Raw genomic sequence first — 20141 nt, forward strand, 5'->3', positions numbered from 1 at the left:
GGATTTTTTTTTTAATTTTTTAATTTTTGTTTTGTTTTTATTTCTCCCCCTAAATTTGTGCATATGAGAGAAACAAAACTAAATGCGCAAATTTAAACTATCCTAAAACAAAAATTAGTCTTTAAAGCGAATCAGCTTAAGAAAAACTCAGGAATGTAGAGAAGAAAACGCAAACCGTAAGTCACCGATTGAATTTGCATCCAGAAGGTCTGAGAACAGCACACGTAATCTCAGAACAGATCCGAAAATTCTTCATGTCGTTAAGCACTAACCCCGTTTGATCCCTTCTTTTCTTCCTTTCCCGCAAAAGGACACATACTCTCAAACAAAGGTCTGAATGTTGTACAGTTGAGAAATGTCCCCTATCATGTGCCTGAAACAGCCACTACCAACAAACTGAAGTTTGATGATATGCCTCCATAGCTGCTCCGACACAGAGCGGGATTAGTTGGTCTTTGGAACTCAGTCCATTTTAAAACTGGGTCGACCTTTGTCATCCTTGCACATTACTCTCTCCCATGACATGTCCTGTTTATCACAAACATTAGACATAGAAATATTAGAATCGTTAGTTGATTTGGGAGATTGATCCTTCGGAACCCATTTGGAGTTGGGTTTAACCCATTTCTTTTTCGATCCTATGGGTGGCTCAGTACTTGATTTGGAAATGGAATCCGAACGTTGAGATCACTTTGACTTTGGCTTTAAGGGAGCATCTTTAGGATTGGGCTTGTTAGCTGACATTTCCTTCTTGCCCTTGGGATTTAGATTCTTGGCCTTGTAGGATTGATTCTTAGCCTTCTGCATATTCCAGTCACCATTGTCTGAACGTGACTTGGAAGGGTTTCTTTTGAAGTATCTCCCACTTGGCGCGTTTTTCCATCCTTGTGCGTTGTAGGGAACGTAAGCGTGATTTGGACAGTTTCGGGCAATGTGTCCAGGTGTTCCACAGTGAAAACAAGTCTTTTTCTTCACTGTGAAGTTATTTCTTCCTGCCCCTGGTGGCGTATCCTTGCCTCGTTTCTTGTTGTTCCCACATGCACACTTGCGACAGGCACTCTTTTGTGCTGGAATTGGAGGCATGTATTTACCAACGGCAGGTTGATTAGAAGCAACAAATTTAGAGTTCAAGGGGTCGTTTGTTTGTTCAGAAGAACTCTCCTTGTTCTCATCCTCTGCTACTTTACCTGTACATGTAACAGAAACATCAATATTTTCAACATTAATAACTCCTCCTGACACAAATCCAGCTCGTTTGCCATATCGAAGATGTGCCTCCCCGTCAGTCTCGTCCTGTGTCATAGGGATGGATGTGTAGTTATGATTATAAGGAGGAGGTACACTATCATACCCTAGACCCTTGTTTTGATTTTCTTTGAATTTTAAATGGGTTTCATATAAGGACTCGACTGTCTGACTTGACGCAGTATAATTTTTGAAACTGACATCAGTTTTTCCACACTTAATTTTTGACGCGTCAAGTTCTTCAGTTACAGCAGCAAGTTGTTTCTTAACATAATCATAATTTTCACACTTGTTGCTGTACTCTTCCTGAAGTTTCCTAAAGTCCTTGGTTTTAGCTTCTAATTCAGCCTTCAAGGGTTTCTGTCTTTTCCTGAGTTGATATCCTTTATATCTCAGGTCCTCAACTTCTCTTTTAAATATATCAATTTGTTCCCGAAGAAATTTAATTGTGGCTTCACAAGCTGGAGTACATGTAACTTCAGTGATCAGAATGTTTTTAGAACTCATTGTTTCTCTACACTTCAAAGCATCAAGTTCTTGAATAACATCAGCAAGACTAAGATGAGTGAGATCTTTTGTCTTCTTGATGATGGTCACGTTCATATCCCACGATTTCGGAAGTGAATTTAGCAGCTTTTTGTTTATCTCGGATTTAGTCAAGAAGATTTCAGCTATATTCATCTCAGTAGTGAGTGTAGTAAATCGCTGCAACTGAGTTTCGAGGGTTTCTCCAGGAATAAAATCGAAAAAATTGAAACTTTGTCTTAACGTCTCCTGACGACTCTCTTTCATATTTTCAACTCCCTCATAGACCTTAAAATCAATTAAAAAAAACTAGAAGCTAAAATAAAACTTAAAAGTCAAAACTAAAAAAAAAATAAACTCAAAAGTCAAACATGAAAAAGTCAACCTTGAAAAAGTCAAACTTGAAAAAAAATCAAACTTGAAAGTCAAACCGAAAAGTTAAATTAGAAATTTTTTAAAAAAAATTAAACGAAAAAGTCAAGGTTTAAAGTCAAAGGTCAAGATTGAAAGTCAAAAGTTAAAAATAACAATCAAAAATAAAAACAATTATTATTATTATTATTATTATTATTATTATTATTATTTAATCTATTTATTTATTATTTTATTTTAATTTTTTTTTATTTTGGATGAAAAAGGAATTTAAAAATAAAAGAAATTTAGTTTTTGGGCAGAAAGTGTAAATAATGCGAAACTTGCTGCGACTGGGAGAGGTTAACATTAAATTTTCGGAGTTAAGTCACAAGAGGTTGGCTAGCCGAGATGGTAAGGCGCTTGGCTGTTGAAGTAGAGGTCGCATGTTCTATTCTTTCCTCCCCCGAGATTTGCGGCGTTTTTATATTAAAGCGCTAATGCAAGCCGGCTGCTAAGCCGAGATCCACCGAGCCGTTCTCCAAGCCGCCACGTCCGAGCCGAGCCGCAAGCTCTGAAACCCTAGCCGCAAACACGAACTTCGCCGCCGGTCGTGAACAGTTTCCGGCCGTAAACTCCGACCGTGAACTGTAAACCTTTTTTTATGAAAAACATGAAGAACAAACCCCCCTTATTTTTGTGAGATCTATCCAAAAACGCAAAAATATTTCGAAAATAAGATCAAATAATGCTCTAAAATAGAGTTTACGACCCAAGAACTCGGTGTTTACGGCCGTAAGCTTGGACCGGAAACACCAATTATTCAGATTCCAGACGAAACAATAAATCATTTTGACTGATACAACCAGACTCTGATACCAATTGTAAGTCCCTAATTTGCCCGTGTATCAATTAGATCCGTTTGATGGTGCGGAATCCCAATCAAACGGATGATGTCAGATCAAATAGAAGAGAAAGAGAAAAAGAATAATATGAATCTTTGTATGTATTGATATGAATTAAAGTTCCAGATACAAAAGATTCACACACATACGCTCGTTATTCTCTCTGGTCGTAAACTCCTTTTAGTTCATCAATCTCTACTCCTCACCCTAACACCTCTATTTATACTAGGGGAACATGGGACGGAAACAAATGGGCCGTAAATGAGTTTACGGCCGTAAACTCAGCCGTAAACTAGACCATAAATTCACAAATATAACACAAAAATATAATTGTCTAGAAAAGCAAAGTATAAACCATATTTTGACCTAACAACAGGTAACTCTCCCTTCTTTGAATTTTCCATGCTAAAACATTTTAGCACCTTATCCAAATAAGTACTTTGACTAAGTCCAATTAGTCTTCTATTCCTATTTCTCAAAATCCTTATTCCCAGAATATAGGAAACCTCTCCTAGATCCTTCATAGCGAAACACTTTCCAAGCCAGGACTTAACTTCCTGCAAAGTTGGAATGTTGTTTCCTATAAGTAGTATGTCATCAACATATAATACCAGGAAGGTGACTAGACTCCCACTACCTTTGACATATACACAAGATTCATCCTCACTCTTAGAAAAGCGAAACTCTTTGACCTGCTCATCAAAGCAAAGATTTCATGTACGAGAAGCTTGTTTCAATCCATAGATTTATTTCTCAACCTTACACACTCTATTGGGGTATTTAGCATCCACAAAACCCTCTGGCTGACTCATGTAAACATCCTCAGCCAACTTTCCATTAAGGAAAGCGGTTTTGACATCCATCTGCCAGATTTCATAATCATGAAACGCAACTATTGATAACATAACCCTAATAGATTTAATCTTAGACACTGGTGAGAAGGTCTCATCATAGTCAACCCTTGGGTTTTGAGTAAAGCCCTTCGCAACCAATCTTGCCTTGAACATGTGTACCTTTCCATCCATGTCGATCTTCTTCTTGAATATCCATTTGCACCCAATTGTCTTTCGTCCTGGTACATTATCAACCAAGTTCCAAACTTGATTGTCATACATGGATTGGATCTCGTTGTCCATTTCCTTTTCCCATTTAGCTGACTTAGAGCCCGCCATGGCTTCCTTGTAGTTAGCAGGTTCATCCAAATTTACCAGTGTACTATCACTAATAAACGTATCACCATCTGTAGTTATATGGAAACTAGAAAACTCTGGTGTCATTCTAACTGGAGTGGAACGTCTAAGAGGTAACGACTCGTCAATAGGTTGAACAAAAATTTCTTCCTCGGGTTGACTGCTAGTGTGAGAGGTTCCTTCATCGCTTGACTCTTGAATTTCTTCAAGAACAATTGCACTCCCACTATCATCTTTTCATATGAGCTCTCTCTCTCTCTCTCTCTCTCTCTCTCTCTCTCTCTCTCTTTCTCTCTCTTAAGACTCCCCTTTGTGATATGAAGACCACGTTCTCACTAGGTCTGTAGAACAAGTATCCAAAGGACTTTTGTGGGTAGCCAATGAAAATACACCGCTCACTTCGAGGTTCAGCCTTGTTGTGAGTCTCTCATCTAACAAAAGCTTCACAACCCCAAACCTTGATATGTGCCAACGAGGTAACCTTCCTTATCCACATCTTGTGAGGTGTTTTGGCAACCTTCTTTGTTGGGACTAGATTAAGAATATGGCGGAAGTCTCTAAGGCATACTCCTAAAAGAGATTGGTAGCAAAGATCGACTCATCATGGAACGAACCATGTCTAACAAGGTTTAATCACGCATCTCCGCCACACCATTAAGTTGTGGTGTCCTAGGAGGTGCCAGTTGCCAAAAAATTCCACATTCCTTGAGATAGTCGTGGAACTCGATTCTAAGATACTTAACACCCCTATCGGATCTGAGCATCTTGATCTTCCTACCCAATTGATTTTTTACTTCATGTTTGAATTCTTTGAACTTTTCAAAGGTTTATGACTTATTCTTAATTAAGTAGATATATCCATATCTGCTATAATCATCAATAAAAGTCACATAAAATCGATTTGCATCCCCTATGGTGGCTCTAAAGGGACCACACACATACGTGTTTATGAGATCCAACAATCCCTCACCCCTTTCACATGAACCCATGAAAGGTGATTTAGTCATCTTTCTAAGTAAACAATATTGTATCATCCGACCTCAAGTCGAATGATTCCAATATTTCATCCTTTTGTAGTTAGGCAATGCGCTTCTTGTTGACAAGTCCAAGACGACAATGCCATAAACATGCCTTGTCTAAACTATTAGATGCATCAATTTGCAACACACTATTTCCTAAATTGTCTACTACCATCATAGTTTCATATACACTATCACAAGGTAATGCTTCGAAATAAAATACACCATTATAATGAGCATTAATAGAACCATACTCATTATTGAAAGAATACCTAAAACCTTGTCTGTACAAACCATGAAAAGAAATAATATTCCTCGTCATTTCTGACGAGTTGCACCAATTGTTCAAATCTAAACTTAACCCACTACTAAGCACAAAAGAGTAAACCCCAATCTTGGTAACATGCGACGATCTCCTATTTCCCATAATCAGGTTCATCTTCCCATGCTCCACATTCCCACTTCTTCTTAGCCCTGCAAGTCAGAGCAAATGTGAATATTACATCCTGTATCAAGGACCCCAAGAATTAGAATGCGATGAGTTTTTAGATTGAATAGTGTAAATACCTGTCGAGGTTGGCTTAATCTTTCCATCCTTTATGTCTTGCAAGTACTTGGGGCATGTTATCTTCCAATGCCCCTTGTCATGGCAGTAAAAGCAAGTAGCCTATTTAGGGTCAGAGGCATAGGAGCTTCAGAACTAGATTTTCCTTTAGGGCCATTGCTTGACGACTCGGCTTGAGACTTTCCCTTCCAGTTCTGTTTTGAGGGAGCTTTCTTCTTCTTCCCCTTCCCTTGACCTATGGCCAAGATGGGAACAGTAGCAGTCGCAGGAGGAGTGGAGGAAATACACTTTCCTTTCATTCCACTCTCAGGGGTTCTCAGCAAGCTTGGAAGTTGACTCAATGTGACTTCCTCCTTATTCAGATGATAAGTCATAACAAATTGATGATAACAAGAAGGCAATGAGTGCAAGACTATGTCAATAGACAATTCTTCATCAAATTTCACATTGAGCTTCAAGAGACGATCCACATATTGTTGCATGCGTTGCAAGTGGCTCGTGATGGACTCTCCGTCCTTCATCTTGTTGGTTATGAGGGAGTTCACTATTTCATACCTCTCTTGACGAGCTCGTTGATGGTACTTTTCCATCAAGTCTTTGTTCATCTCATATGGCCAATAGTCCTCATAGAACCTCTGAAGCTCGGGAGTCATAGTAGCAACCATGATGCACGACACTTTGGTCGCATCGTTGCAATGTCTCTTGTACCCAACAATTTCTTCAGGGGTAGCTTTAGTTTCATTAATCTCGTTCAGCTCTTTCTCGAGAACGTATTCCTTGTCCTCGAATCTCAAAGCCATCTTGATGTTGCTAATCCAATCATTATAATTGGATCCATCAAAGGTGACTTTTGAGCAGATGCTCAAGAGCGAGAAGTGGTTGGGGTTTTTGTTGGAGGAGCCAGAAGCATTGTTGGAAGTTGACATCTACAAAAGAAGAATGGAAAGTTCTGATTAGATAAGGAAATCCTCAATATAACACCCAAATGAAATATTAAGGTTATGATCCAAGTAAATAATTCACAATTCGGATGAGGGATGTTGTAATCCAATTGGAAATTATTTAAAGCTAGGTAAATGACGATTTACCAATTTCACCACGAAAAACGAAATTTAAATGAATTTGGTTTTAGATGAAATTCCTATATCTTTTGAGATTCATTGAACTATTCAATGACATGTTTAATCTCGACTATGCCCTTTCCATTTGTGACTGGGATACCGATGATCACAAACAAGGTGGAATAACCATGCAAATTAGCTTGATATTGTCGATGTCATTTATCACCTAATCAATGTGTCGGTTAAACACACACGCTCCATTGATCAATGATAATTTACAAGCTACCCATTTCCACCCTTTATTAGTCCATATTAGTGTGCATGTTAACCACACACGCTCCACTAACGACTTTTATAAAGTGCATTGTGTACTTTCATGGATTAGCATCAAATTCACATTTTCCTAAAGTAACTAAGATTGGGAATTTTATGAAAGCATTTAGTTACTCTATTTATTTCATTATACTTATTAATGAGAGTTTAGTGTCCTATCAAACCCGTTCGGCTAACGACCCTCCACCAATCAAGGAAGCGGTGGTGAGAGTGGACACCCATTCAACCGTCATATTATAGGCAGTTTCGTTATACCCCATTATAGATTGGCTTCGTGAATGAGGCCTACTAACGGTAAGATTGACCTTTTCTTATACATATATATAAATATTAACTTTTAATTTTAATATATATATATATATATATATATATATATATATATATATATAAACGTATTTATATATAATATGGATGAATAATTATTGTGCAGACGTGTGGACAATGCTAGTCTGTGAGAATTAGTAAGAGAATAAGTTGTTTAGTAATGCGAATACGTTCAATTTTACAAAAATATCGTCATTTTCATGCATTCTCACTAATTCTTATTTATTTTTGTTCTCATACATTGTTTTTCACTCATTTTCATTCTGACAGAATACGGCTCAGTAAACATTATGACAAAATGAGAATAATAATAAAAAGTCTACAATAACTTTATAGATGATTTAATTAGTGAGAATGTGTGTTAATTACAATAGTTATGTAAGATTGAACGTATTTATATTATCAAAAAATATATTCTCTTTGTTATTCTCACAGAATAGCACTATCCACACGCTCGCACAATAGATGTCAATCCACATTTGAACCTAGCTCTCTCTTTATTTCTTTCTTTCTTTCTCTCTCTCTCTCTCTTTATATATATATATATATATATATATATATATATATATATATATATATATATATATATATAAGGATGTATTTTAAACTTTTAAAATACTAGGGTTCTAAAATTTAAGATTTTAAAATTAAACTATTTAATTAATTTTAAATTATAAAACCAAAGGGTGTATTTTTAAAACTTTTCAAAAATACTAGGTTAAATTTTTTAATAATTAAATTAACAAATTAATTTTATATTTATCAAAAAAATTAATCCAATCATGAATTCATGATAAGGATACAGGATTACTGATTCAGTTTTCCAGTTTTAAATCATTAATACGAATTTAAGGTAATTATCCTAATTAATCCATGAAAGATTTGTCAAAGACGAAAATCTGGGATCTGACCGCTCAAATCGTCGAGTCTGGGCAATGCACTCGTCGAGTTCGATGAAAACAATGGCGATTATATTCCATTCTCCTTTGGACAATTCACAATTGCATCATATTCAACAGAAAGCTAAACCTGACTCTAATACGACTAATGGGTTTTGAGCATAACAACAAATCCTATGTCTTCATGCAACCCTAATGCTTTGGATCTAGGTTTTCACTAGTTGAACATCCAAACTTGGATACAAAAGAGAAACCCTAGGAGGCTAGTATAAATTTCGAAATCTATACTAAGTAGGGCTTAAATGCATACCTTTATTGTTAGGCTGTAATAACAATGAAACCTTGATGATCTTGAACTCTTGAGAGCAAGTGCCTGAAATGTGACACCTCTAATGGCTTACAAACACTCTTTGCATGAGGATGAGAGGAAAGAGGAGAGAGGAGGAAAATACACCATAATTTCAACTCTTCCAGGTTTAAAAAGCATTGGACGAAATTCTTAGCGGTTAGGGCCTTTATAGTTGTTGGTTGCTAAGAGACAAAGTTAGGGTTTGTTGGAGGAAACCCTAATTTCCAGCTTAAGGCCTAAGCAACCCATGGACTCCCATTCATAAGGCTATGGATGAAAACTTACAGGGCCTCCCTATAATTTCCGTCAACTCCTTCCATGAAGTCCATTAGCCAAATTTCACAACTATTAATAAATTGCAAAACAGTCCCTTATACTTTCAATTAATTCCTTTAATCCCAAAATTAATTCCAAATTAATTTTTGATTAAATATCAATTAAACATTATTTCTAATTAATATATCATTATCATAATATATTAATAAATCATTTATATTAATTTATTATTCCAAATAATAAATTCAACTTCTCTCCAAAAGTCATCCTGTCAAATTGCTAGAGTGAAGGCAACCCAAAAGGATTGTGCTACTATCAATTCATATATATACCAATTATAGTTATGGGCTTAGAAACCTAATCCAATAAATTATACAAAGAATAATTATATGTTAGTAATAAATAACCTAACGAAATCATAAAGAAATTATCACGAGTTATACCAGCGATGTAGCTTTAATAAAAATCATGGAAAACCAGCTAATGTAGACATTTACCTTAAATATATGAAATGCTTGATAAAACATAATTTAGTTTATTTCATAGAAATTTTTATTAAATAAATTATAGGGGTATTTTTAAGTATAAGATTTTATCTATATTTTGTAAATTATGGATTTCAAAATCAAATTTATTCAGAAATTAACTGGTTTGTTCTAGATTTATCTCTAGATTTGATGGTTATCATTTTTTGTTCATCATGAAAAGAGTGTAATGAACACGAAGAGAAGATTATGAACACTTATCTTACTAAGGAGAGATGATGAGGGTGATGAACATGATGATGTGACATTTTTTTTGGAAATTAGGCCCTTTAATTTACACTTTACTACAACAACAAACACTACAAAAACAACACTTGATACATGATTTTCAAAAAAGATGAATAAATGGAGGAAGAAGAGATTTTTGTGACGCTATGTTGTTGCACTTTTATTCAGAAAACAGAAAGTTTTTATAGCTTACAAAACCTAACAACTCTAAACAAAAACAAAGCCCACGTTTTGTCACACCCTGACTATCGTCGGAAACGCCAAGTTGCGCGATGAAAATCAATGATCACAGTTGTTAAACATAAATTGAACAATACAAATATAATCTTTTTTTATTATCGAAATAGAAATTGCATTGACAAATGCTATTGCTAAATCTCGAAACACGTTTAACAATTTGGCGTTTACAAATAAATGCTACAATAACTCAGAGTCTTCTATGTAAACTCTTCCGACCTGCTAAATAACCTGAGAATACATGCATTAAGATACATCAACAAAATTGTTGGTGAGTTCTACAGGTTTCGACACAAAGTACTTTTATAACTAAATGTGTTTTATAAAATTTATCTGGTTGACCAACTTTTATAAATACGTATTTTTCTATCAAAAGTATAAAATAAATTAGTTATAAAAGTGTATTTGGACTCATTTAGAAATATCATTTGTTCAAGTTCAAAAATACAAAATTTGGCAAAATACATATAAGTAAGTCATACTTATATCAAATTTTTATGGTTCTCATGACCAAACTGCATTTTTATATAAAGATTTTGAATATCAAATTATATAAAAATAAGGTATTTTACCCTTTATGAAAACATAAATAACCAACTTTACTTTTGAAGTTTCGTAAAAGAATTGGTAAAGTCTGTATGTAAAACTCATAGATTTTGAGTTTATAAAACTTGTAGGATTGTGTCGTAGTAGTTATTAAGTGTTTTCTTACTTAATTTCTGGTGTTGACACTACTAGTTTGGAGTCTCAAACTACCTCACTACATATATTCTCTTTCAACTAATATAAGTGAACAAAAACCCTGTATAATTCTAATATTAATTCTATACGGTAACAAAACAAATATGAGATCTATAATGAGCTCATAGCCGAACTACGACACTACACTACAACACTAACTCTAGAATTGAGTGTACTGATAGTCATCCTCAACATTTTAATATGTAGTGGAGTAAATAAAGATAGAACGTCAACTTAATCGAACTATGACACTACACTACAACACTAGTTCCAGAATAGAGTGCACTGATAGTTATCTTCAACGTTTTAATCTGTAGTGGAATAAATAAAGATTGAAGGTCAGCCCATAACCAAACTATGACACTACACCGCAACACTAACTCCATAATCGAGTGTAGTCATCCTCAACGTTTTAATATGTTGTGGAATAAATAATTACTGAACGTCAGTGCCTAATCCGTCTCGCTAGACGACGTTTGTAGCTAGCAACTCCAGGCGGGCGGACGAACCATATAAGTCTAATTATATGAATCTTATACCTGTCGTTCTTTGTTCCTCACAGATTAACGATTATAAAAATATAGGGTTTTCACTAACACACACAATCTTAGTATATCTAACAACATATCCCTAATGGTGTTTAGAAAACAAACCTAATTTATATGGCTTTAGAAACAACGTGATGCTACAGGGAGACACTGGTGTGTTGGATCCAAAAAATGTGTCTAAGCATACTAGTCCTAAACTTCCCATTATAATTTTGTTTTTCAAGAATAATCTTTGATTGAAGTATTTTAGTATTTGAGATTCGTAAGACTTAAAAGATTTCCAAATTTTATTGTTCGTTATGATGAAATTGGGGCAACATAACGGCTGTTTTTAGAATATTTTCTATGTTTCAACCAACGTGAAGCCAACAATTTCCATGTATTTATAATTCACGTGATCAATATAGTACAATATTTCGCAAATAACGACTCTTAAGTGTTGAAGTCAATCATGTTATTTATTGCAATAAAAATTCATAAGTTAATAAAATAAAATTTATTTTTATAATTAATATAAAGTATATTAGTCAACTTTACATTCATTTTTACATAACTTATATATATTAAAGTTAATGCTCTATAACCTTAACTATTAATTATACAATTTCATAAATTTGACTTTTCCACCAAATATGACAATGTACTTTCATTTATTTGCAATTAACATTTTTGCTTATTTTTATATCTTTTCATGCCTCCATGACATACTTTAACTTATATATAAAAATCATCATTTTTGTGACTTTTAATCTTAACTTGTGTTATTATATCAATATATTTATAATCTTGTGATTTTTCTTAATAATTATATTCATATATCACAACATGGTATAAGTATATTATCTTTTAGCAATCTACTTTAACTTCCATGATTTATTAATGATTTATAACATTTTAAATTGTTATTTCATAAACTTTGACAAATAATAAGTACGATGCAATTTAACATACAAAAGCTTGAAAATTATCAAAACTTCATTTAACATGCATGTATTCTCCCCCAAATATTAAAACTATAAAAGAGAGACCATAGAAACTCACATTTGAAGCGTGAGTTCGATTTGTTCGGAGTTTGTTCATTTTTATGAAGCTTCATGTGAGAAGCCACATCTTGATGCCCTTTTGTGCTCAAACAAACCCCAAGATTTTTTTCGAAATATTTTAAACAAAAGGGACTTGATTTGTAATAATTTAAATTCAAAAAGGGTTGTTTTGAAATTAACTAACATAGGGGGCTGTTTTTGTGATAAATTATATTAAAAAGGACAGTTTTGATATTTTAAAACAATGTAGGGGCTGTTTTTGGTTAAAATGTACAAACAAGGGGTTGACTTGTAATCAATTAAACAAATAGGACTAATTTTGATTGACTAGTACATTTGGAGGGCTGTTTGGTTAATTTAACAAAAAGGACTTCTTTTTGTCAAAGTCACTAAATATACAAAGGGTGCGTCTTTGTTTCTTCAGTAGATCGAGAATGGGAGGATCGACCATCGAAGCAGCAAATCGAGATGGTTTGGTGGTGGCTAGGCAAATCGTGAAGGAAAGGGAAGCCAGTGAAAAGTCGTTGCCGGTGACAGTGACAGCGAAGGGAAGGGAAGGGTCTTCGGTCTTGACCGGTCGTGAAGAAGAGCGAAGGCAGAAATCGAGCGAGTGTCTTCGATCGTCGTCTGACCGAGAAGGGAGAAGTAAGAACGGAAATTGACAGCATGTGGGGGTGTTCGTGGGATTGCTCAGCAGATCGCAAGGAAGGGGAAGAAACCCATTTTCTGGCGATCCTCTTGGCCTTCTTTGACTCCGTCACCAGCAGCTACAGATCGAAGGGAAAGAGCGAAGGCAGATCGGTGACTTCATAGGGGTTTGTTGGCCTCGAAATCGGCCTACAAAGTGGAGGGTGGGACTAAAACTGATCTCCAACGACTAAGCCTTCAATACGGTCTTGGAGATCGAGAGAGACAACAACAGCCTTAGGGAGTGTTTATGGTTGTGTTACCCAACCAGAGTAAGAGCGGAGGAGGCAGTCACGGTGGTTGGAGGCCTCTTGTTTGGCTAGCGATTAAGAAACGAGAGAGAAGGGACGAAATGAGAGAAAGAGACTTTGGGAGGTTCTCGATTTTTATGTCATCAAACCGTCTCATGAAAATTTTATGTCTGCTTATTGTCTAGTTTGTGGGGATTCCAGAAATGTTTACGAAATTCAATTCTCCGTGAAATAACGTTTAAAATTTTGGTGATTAATTTGATTTACGAATCTGATTTTCATCGAAATTAAAAATATGTTAAAATGGAATAAAATAATGTACAAATCTCTAAAGCAGTTTACGAGGTGAGGTGCGTAACTATTTCAAACGGAACAGTGCACAATTTGTTTTAGGAAAAACAAATAAATACTGATTTTATAACTTAAAATGGACGTAACTTATTCATACGATCACTATGTTGGACGTTCTTTATATCCACGAAATTACGAGAACATAATCTAGTCATATTTCTTATCCATAACTCTCTCTGATATATATTTAATGCATAATTTTTTTTAAGTTAATAAAATTATTTTTTTGGTGATTTTCGATTCGATCTTCAACGATAGATGGTTTGAACAATTTGAAATGTTCTAAAAGTAATATAATATCTTTAATATACATTATAAACATAAAATTACACACGATTGGTCCTTAACACATAGCGGTTCGTGGTGGTTTGACCACCGAACTTTGACCAATTTTTACCGATTGTTAAACGTTTCCTAATTTTAATCACCACATCTAACATTCTGAAGATCCCAAAGACTCCTTCCTAACATGACCAATTCCACCTAATTATTTAACTCATTAAACAAAAAAAAAAAAACTAAAATAAACTTAAACCACTGTCAAGATTAAAACCTACATTCATCCGTTAATCTTGACTCATCTTAAATATTACTAAAAGATAAACCTTATGACATCATCTTAAATAATCTGGAACATTAATTGTATTTCAATCTTATTTTTTCCACCCTTAGATCAAATTGATGACATCATCTTCCCTATATGGAATATATTTAATTCCAATAAATGCTTTCCAATCATCAATCAATAACTTACATTCGTTGAAATGGAATATATTTAATTGCAATAAAAGCTTTCCATATATTACATCTTGAATTTTCAGTTATGAAGATTTTAATATGGTTAATCTTAAAAACATATTACTAACAAATCATTTCAATCAAAGCCTTAATATCAACCATTAATATAAATCCGTTTATATTAGTAAACCATTAATATAAAATCTTATTTTATTACGAAATCATTAATACCGAAAAATCATATTCAAATTATCACATACATATACGATTCATCATTGAATCCGCGACTCACATTTATTTTCAATCGTTTCTTTTCTTCAAACCTTCTCCTACAACATCGTTAATATTGCTTATAACTTCCATCATCATTCTCTGCTATAAACATTCGCTCTTGTGCGCTAGAAGGTCAGTACCTTCTTTCGCTTTTTATATTTTTTTCGATTATTTTTTGTTCCTATATCAAATGTATGTATTCATATGTTTCGATTTTCTTTGTCACAAATTACATGAAATTAGTTAACTACATTTCTGAAACTTTTCAAATAATCATGAAAAGATATTAGGTACCTTTAACAAAACAAAAATTAACTATCTTGGGAACTGACACTAATTACGAAAATGTTACTTTTATATATTAGAGATGATTATGATTTTTTTTTTTTAATTTTTATGTCATAAGAATCCGGTTAATTTTGGCATAATTTTAAAATATCATTGAAATTATTATGTTTTTGTATATCATATCAATCTACTTTTTTATCTTTGTATAGTAAAAATAAAAATTATTAATTTACACAACAAATATAGATATTTCAAATTTTGTAATTTTATTATACCTTACAAAATACAACTCCCTCCAAAATAAATTTTCGCCAGTAATTTCATCCATAATTTCAACAAATTTAAATTTGTATTTTCTTTATATAAATTTTTTTTAATGATCCTGATTTTTTTTTCTCCAAAAATATATCAAACATTTACGTCTTAGATAATGTTGCCCTATTATAATTATTATTTTCCAAAAGTATATCCGTTTAATGAGAAATTTGATATAATAAAGGAAGTGAATGTTAATTAAAATGAGATATATATTCCATAATTATTCCATGAGTTTATTAAAAAAATTAATATCAAGGTGTAAACATTAAGCATTTTTAAAGTGAAATTTCATAATATATACAAACGATTATGTTGTACAATGAAATATAAAATTGAATAGACTGAAAAAATAACACTATTAAAGCAGTCAATCTTGAAAATAACATAGTTATGAAAAATTATAAAGTAAGATAAAAATTATAAGATATTAGGAGACTTGTAAAAAGTACATTTAGTAAAAGCGTTACGGTTATTAGAAAAAATAAGTCCGTTAAGATTAGTGAAAATACAATATATAAACTAAATTATCACAATAGTAATGAAATGTCATTATTTGATATTTCATATAACTGAAAGATATATCAAATTACATTGATGATATACTAAAATTATTCAAAGTTGCGCCAAAACTAATGCAAAGTTCTTGCGAACACCAAATAAATAAGAACAAAAATAAAAGCTAACATTTATATTTATAATCAATTTAAAATAAACCAATCGTGATTTAGAAAAGAATCTCCATTGATGATATACTAAAATTAAATCTCTATAACATTTAACATTTTATAAATTATATTACATAACTTTATTTGGATAAATGAAATAGTTGTCAATATTTAATGTCATAAAAAAAATGGTATATTGGTTGTCAATATATGTTTAAATTAGGTAACATTATTATGCAAGGAACGTCTAATTAAAATGTTTATAAATATATAAATATCATAACTATATAAGACGAGGAAAGTCGTTCAACTAATAAAACAAAAAATGATGTCTACAAAGAGATCTTTCAATGATTATATATATTTATCGTTTTTAATGTATTTTCTACACATTTCAATAATACCAATAATCATATTTTTTTTTTATAATCATTATACAATATCTATAAATGATTATATGTTTTTTATGCGTTTCCCACGTTTAACGCGGGCTATAATCTAGTTTCTTCATCAAAACAATGCCGGTTCTTCCACTTGTATCAAGTTTGCGTCTTTGTTATTGTATTTGTCATTCCACTTTGCACACTCATAACTAAAGTGTCCAAAGTCTCCACAATTAAAGTATCGAAATCCACTTTTGTCACATCAACCTCTTCCTCTTCCCCGGCCTCTTCCACCTCTTTCAAAGTTTCTTCCACATCCCACAACAAATAAATTTACATTTAGTGGCATTATCTTTTTGTGCCACTATAGTATTGGTTTAGTGGCATATACTTTTAAGTGCTACTATATGTATAATGCACGATTAGAAATTCTAATTTGTATCTTCCGCTTCAAATTCCCTCCATGATTGAAAAGGTTCAACCACATTAAATTTAACTTTAGATTGAATTCCCTCCAAGATCAAAAGCGCCACCCACCCTAAAATTAGGTTTAGATTTTAAATAGAGTTCCCCACTCCCCCCTAGTTCATTTTTTTTAGATCGATGTATTCCCCTAATTCATTTATTTTGTATGTGTAATCGTGAATCACATAGTTGGAGCTGAGAAAAAGGGACATAGGCGAGAATATGAAGGGAGTCAATGTAAAACACACGAGAGAGTTCCATCTTATTGTGTATCGATCTTTGTTTTTTTGGAAACGATTGTCAAATCTGAAACATGAACACAATCATCGATGATATCTGAAATATCGAAGGTAAACTTTAATTTGTGTTTTAGGTTTACTTGTCTCTTCTTTACCTCCTTGTGAGTTTTCTGGTTTGAAGAGGGTTCTAATCAAAGTAATTGAAGTGTCTCTTAATCAACTATATTTAGGTTAGATTTTTTTCTTCATATTTGAGCCCTAACAATTTCATTTTTTTTGCCCTAAAGTTAGTGTTGATGAAAGATTTAATTATGTAGCCATAGATGGACCAACGTGATTGAAGTTATGGTCATTTTTGCTTCTTATTCATCTCTGATACATTTATGCGAACAACCTATAATCAATACATTTGTGCCCCCCATATTTAAAATACATTCATCTACATATTTTTGTAGGTTATCATGATTAAAAATAGAAGGAAGTAGAGATAGTTGTAGAGGAACATGCCAACATGGATTTGATTTATTGTATATGAACGAATGAGGACAAAAAATGGAGATTTAATTATATTTTCAATTAGGTACATGGATTTAAGTCTTTTACCCCTTAGGATAAATAGGTACTTATAACTATGAATTCTATTAGATAACAATTAAATCAGATACTCAAGAAGATAACATCCTTCTTGTGTAAACTTGTATTCTCCAATTTCTTATATTAAATGAAAAGGAGATATGATGGTTGCTTTCGCTAATTACTCTTTTTTTTAATTATGTTTTAGTTCAGAGAAAGTGCTCAATAATTGACTAAAATGAACCCCATATCTTCACAGTACCTTTTACAAGAACAAGAGTAGCCATTATGTAAGTCCTTAGAGATCAATCATTTACATAAACTGGTTTATCTTTTTGGCTTCTAGTTCTTTTTTCTTTATAGTAATACTTTTTAAATTTTAAAAATCCTTTGATGTGGGTATAAGATGATTACACTAAAAAAAGTGAAAATCAAAATTGTTGTAACAAAAGAATCCATAACCTCAAGAATTGAAGATTTAACCATCTGCTCTCCTATTTTTTTAACACAAAAGGATTTCAACACTACATTTGTTATACAAATGTTGTAGATCTGCAATGTACATGAATGATCCAGCAGGTCAAACGTCACTACCTAGTAATACTTCACATATTGATATGGTTAGTGCAGATTTAGGAAATCATCTTTTTCTTTATCTATTGTGTTGTTTTTAAAGAATATTGTGTGTAGACTCTAAACTAGTGGGAAATGGAACCTTAAAAGCATTAATTTGTTGTTTTTATCTATAACCATGTTGGATGCAAAAACAGGTTATCCACCGGCATATAATAGTATGGTAAATTTAATCACAACTCATATTTTTACTTATTTTCACAGGTTTATACACACTTTTAGGAAAAACTACATGTGTTGAAGGACTAGACTAACAGAGGGTTTCAAGAGCTTGTTAGAGAACTTAAATAAGAAGGTACACCATGGATTTTATAAAATATGCTTTCACCTCCCCTTTGGGTTTTAAAATGTAATTTTATCTCCTTGCAGGTGTTACACTATGTTGTATACATAAAGTAAATGGTTTGGTTAACTTCACGAAGGCAAATACATTCCATTATGAGTATAGCTCCAAGGCCTCCATAATTGAAGTGGTTAAACCATTTTCGAAGTCAATCAAGTTTTGTGTTTCCTCCTCTAACAAGTATTTAATTCAATAGTATTATGTATTGTGTAGTAGCACACCATTTAGAATTATTACACTTTTTGAAGAAATTTGTGGTTTATATGAATATTGTTTTTAGACAAGTCTGAATTTATGTAACGATATAATGTTTCAATTTATTATTTTAGATGTCTTATTATTATTTTATATTTCATTTAAAATTAAAAAAAAAATAGACCTAATTTATTATTATAACTTTTGTGTTAAAATTGCCAATAAAAGTATAAAAATGATATTTATTTTAATAGTTAAATAGTGTCATAAAATAGTGCCACTATAACCTAAAAATGCTTTAGTGACATGATTAAAAAGTGCCACAAAAACCTAACAGGGCCGCAACGACACAACAAAAAAGTGCCATAGGCCTTTAGTGGCAGTGTTTTTAGTGACACTTTTTTTTTGTGCCGCTGATTGCCCAGAGGACCTTTAGTGGCACTTTTTTGGTTTTTAGTGACACTAAATGTCATTTTATTTGTAGTGTCCTCTTTCGTGTCCACTACTTTTACCATACCTTTGTTCACTTGCCATCATGAGTTGATCTTGCTCTTCCTCTTTTTCTTCATGACTTTGAAGCCTTTCTTAATAAGCTTTAACCCTTCCAACTGAATCTTCAAATGACACAGTTGCACGATCAAAATATTTTTCAATAGGAGCTTCAATTGGCAAGTATTTCTTTGGATTCAAATTGACAAAACTTCCTTACAATCTCCTAATCTTCAAGAGTTGACCCAAGACTATTGAATTTGGCAACAATACCACTTATGTTGCCCGGAAAGTCATTGATTGACTCGTTGTCCTTCATCTTTAGCATCTCTAGTTCATTTCTTAAGGTTTGTAACCTTGCCTTTTGCACCTGTTCGACTCTTATATACCAAACATTGATTGATTCCGAAACTTCTTTGGCACTTTTGTGGTTAGCAACCTGCAAGATAACATTTTCTAGTAGAGTTTGGAAAATTATACCTTTAGTGGTATAATTTTATTCTCTTCAACCACATCTTTGGTTATAGCATCCCAATGTCCATATGCCCTTAACACAGTTTCAATCATACTAGACCAAGTGGTGTAATTGGTCTCGGTTAATTTAGGGCACTAAAATGGTACAACGGTACCTTGAATTACAATTTCTTTTGATCCTCCTGCCATTCTTCTTTCCTAAACTTGCTGTCTATTATTTTTGCAAGTAATTTGGTAAAAGTTGGTACATTTATGTGTTTCTTTCTTTCTCAAGTAAGCAATAGTTTGTCACGGTCTTCTTTCTTTCTTTTTTTCTTCTTTCTTTCTTTTTGGCGGCCTTGTCTATAGTAGTGATATCTTTAATCCTTCATGCGATTTGTCATGAAATCACC

The 20141-nt window shown here is 32.9% G+C and overlaps 1 long non-coding RNA gene across 1 annotated transcript; it reads left to right on the forward strand.

Moving 5' to 3' along the window:
• The first annotated feature begins 16813 nt into the window (after positions 1-16813).
• LOC122195602 (uncharacterized) lies at positions 16814-18889 on the forward strand. Its single transcript, XR_006185992.1, has 3 exons — positions 16814-17153; positions 18453-18543; positions 18618-18889. It is a non-coding gene; the product is annotated as an uncharacterized LOC122195602 (long non-coding RNA).
• The last annotated feature ends 1252 nt before the right edge of the window (positions 18890-20141 follow it).

The sequence above is a fragment of the Lactuca sativa genome, chromosome 8, assembly GCF_002870075.4.
Source record: "Lactuca sativa cultivar Salinas chromosome 8, Lsat_Salinas_v11, whole genome shotgun sequence".
Classification (NCBI taxonomy): domain Eukaryota; kingdom Viridiplantae; phylum Streptophyta; class Magnoliopsida; order Asterales; family Asteraceae; genus Lactuca; species Lactuca sativa.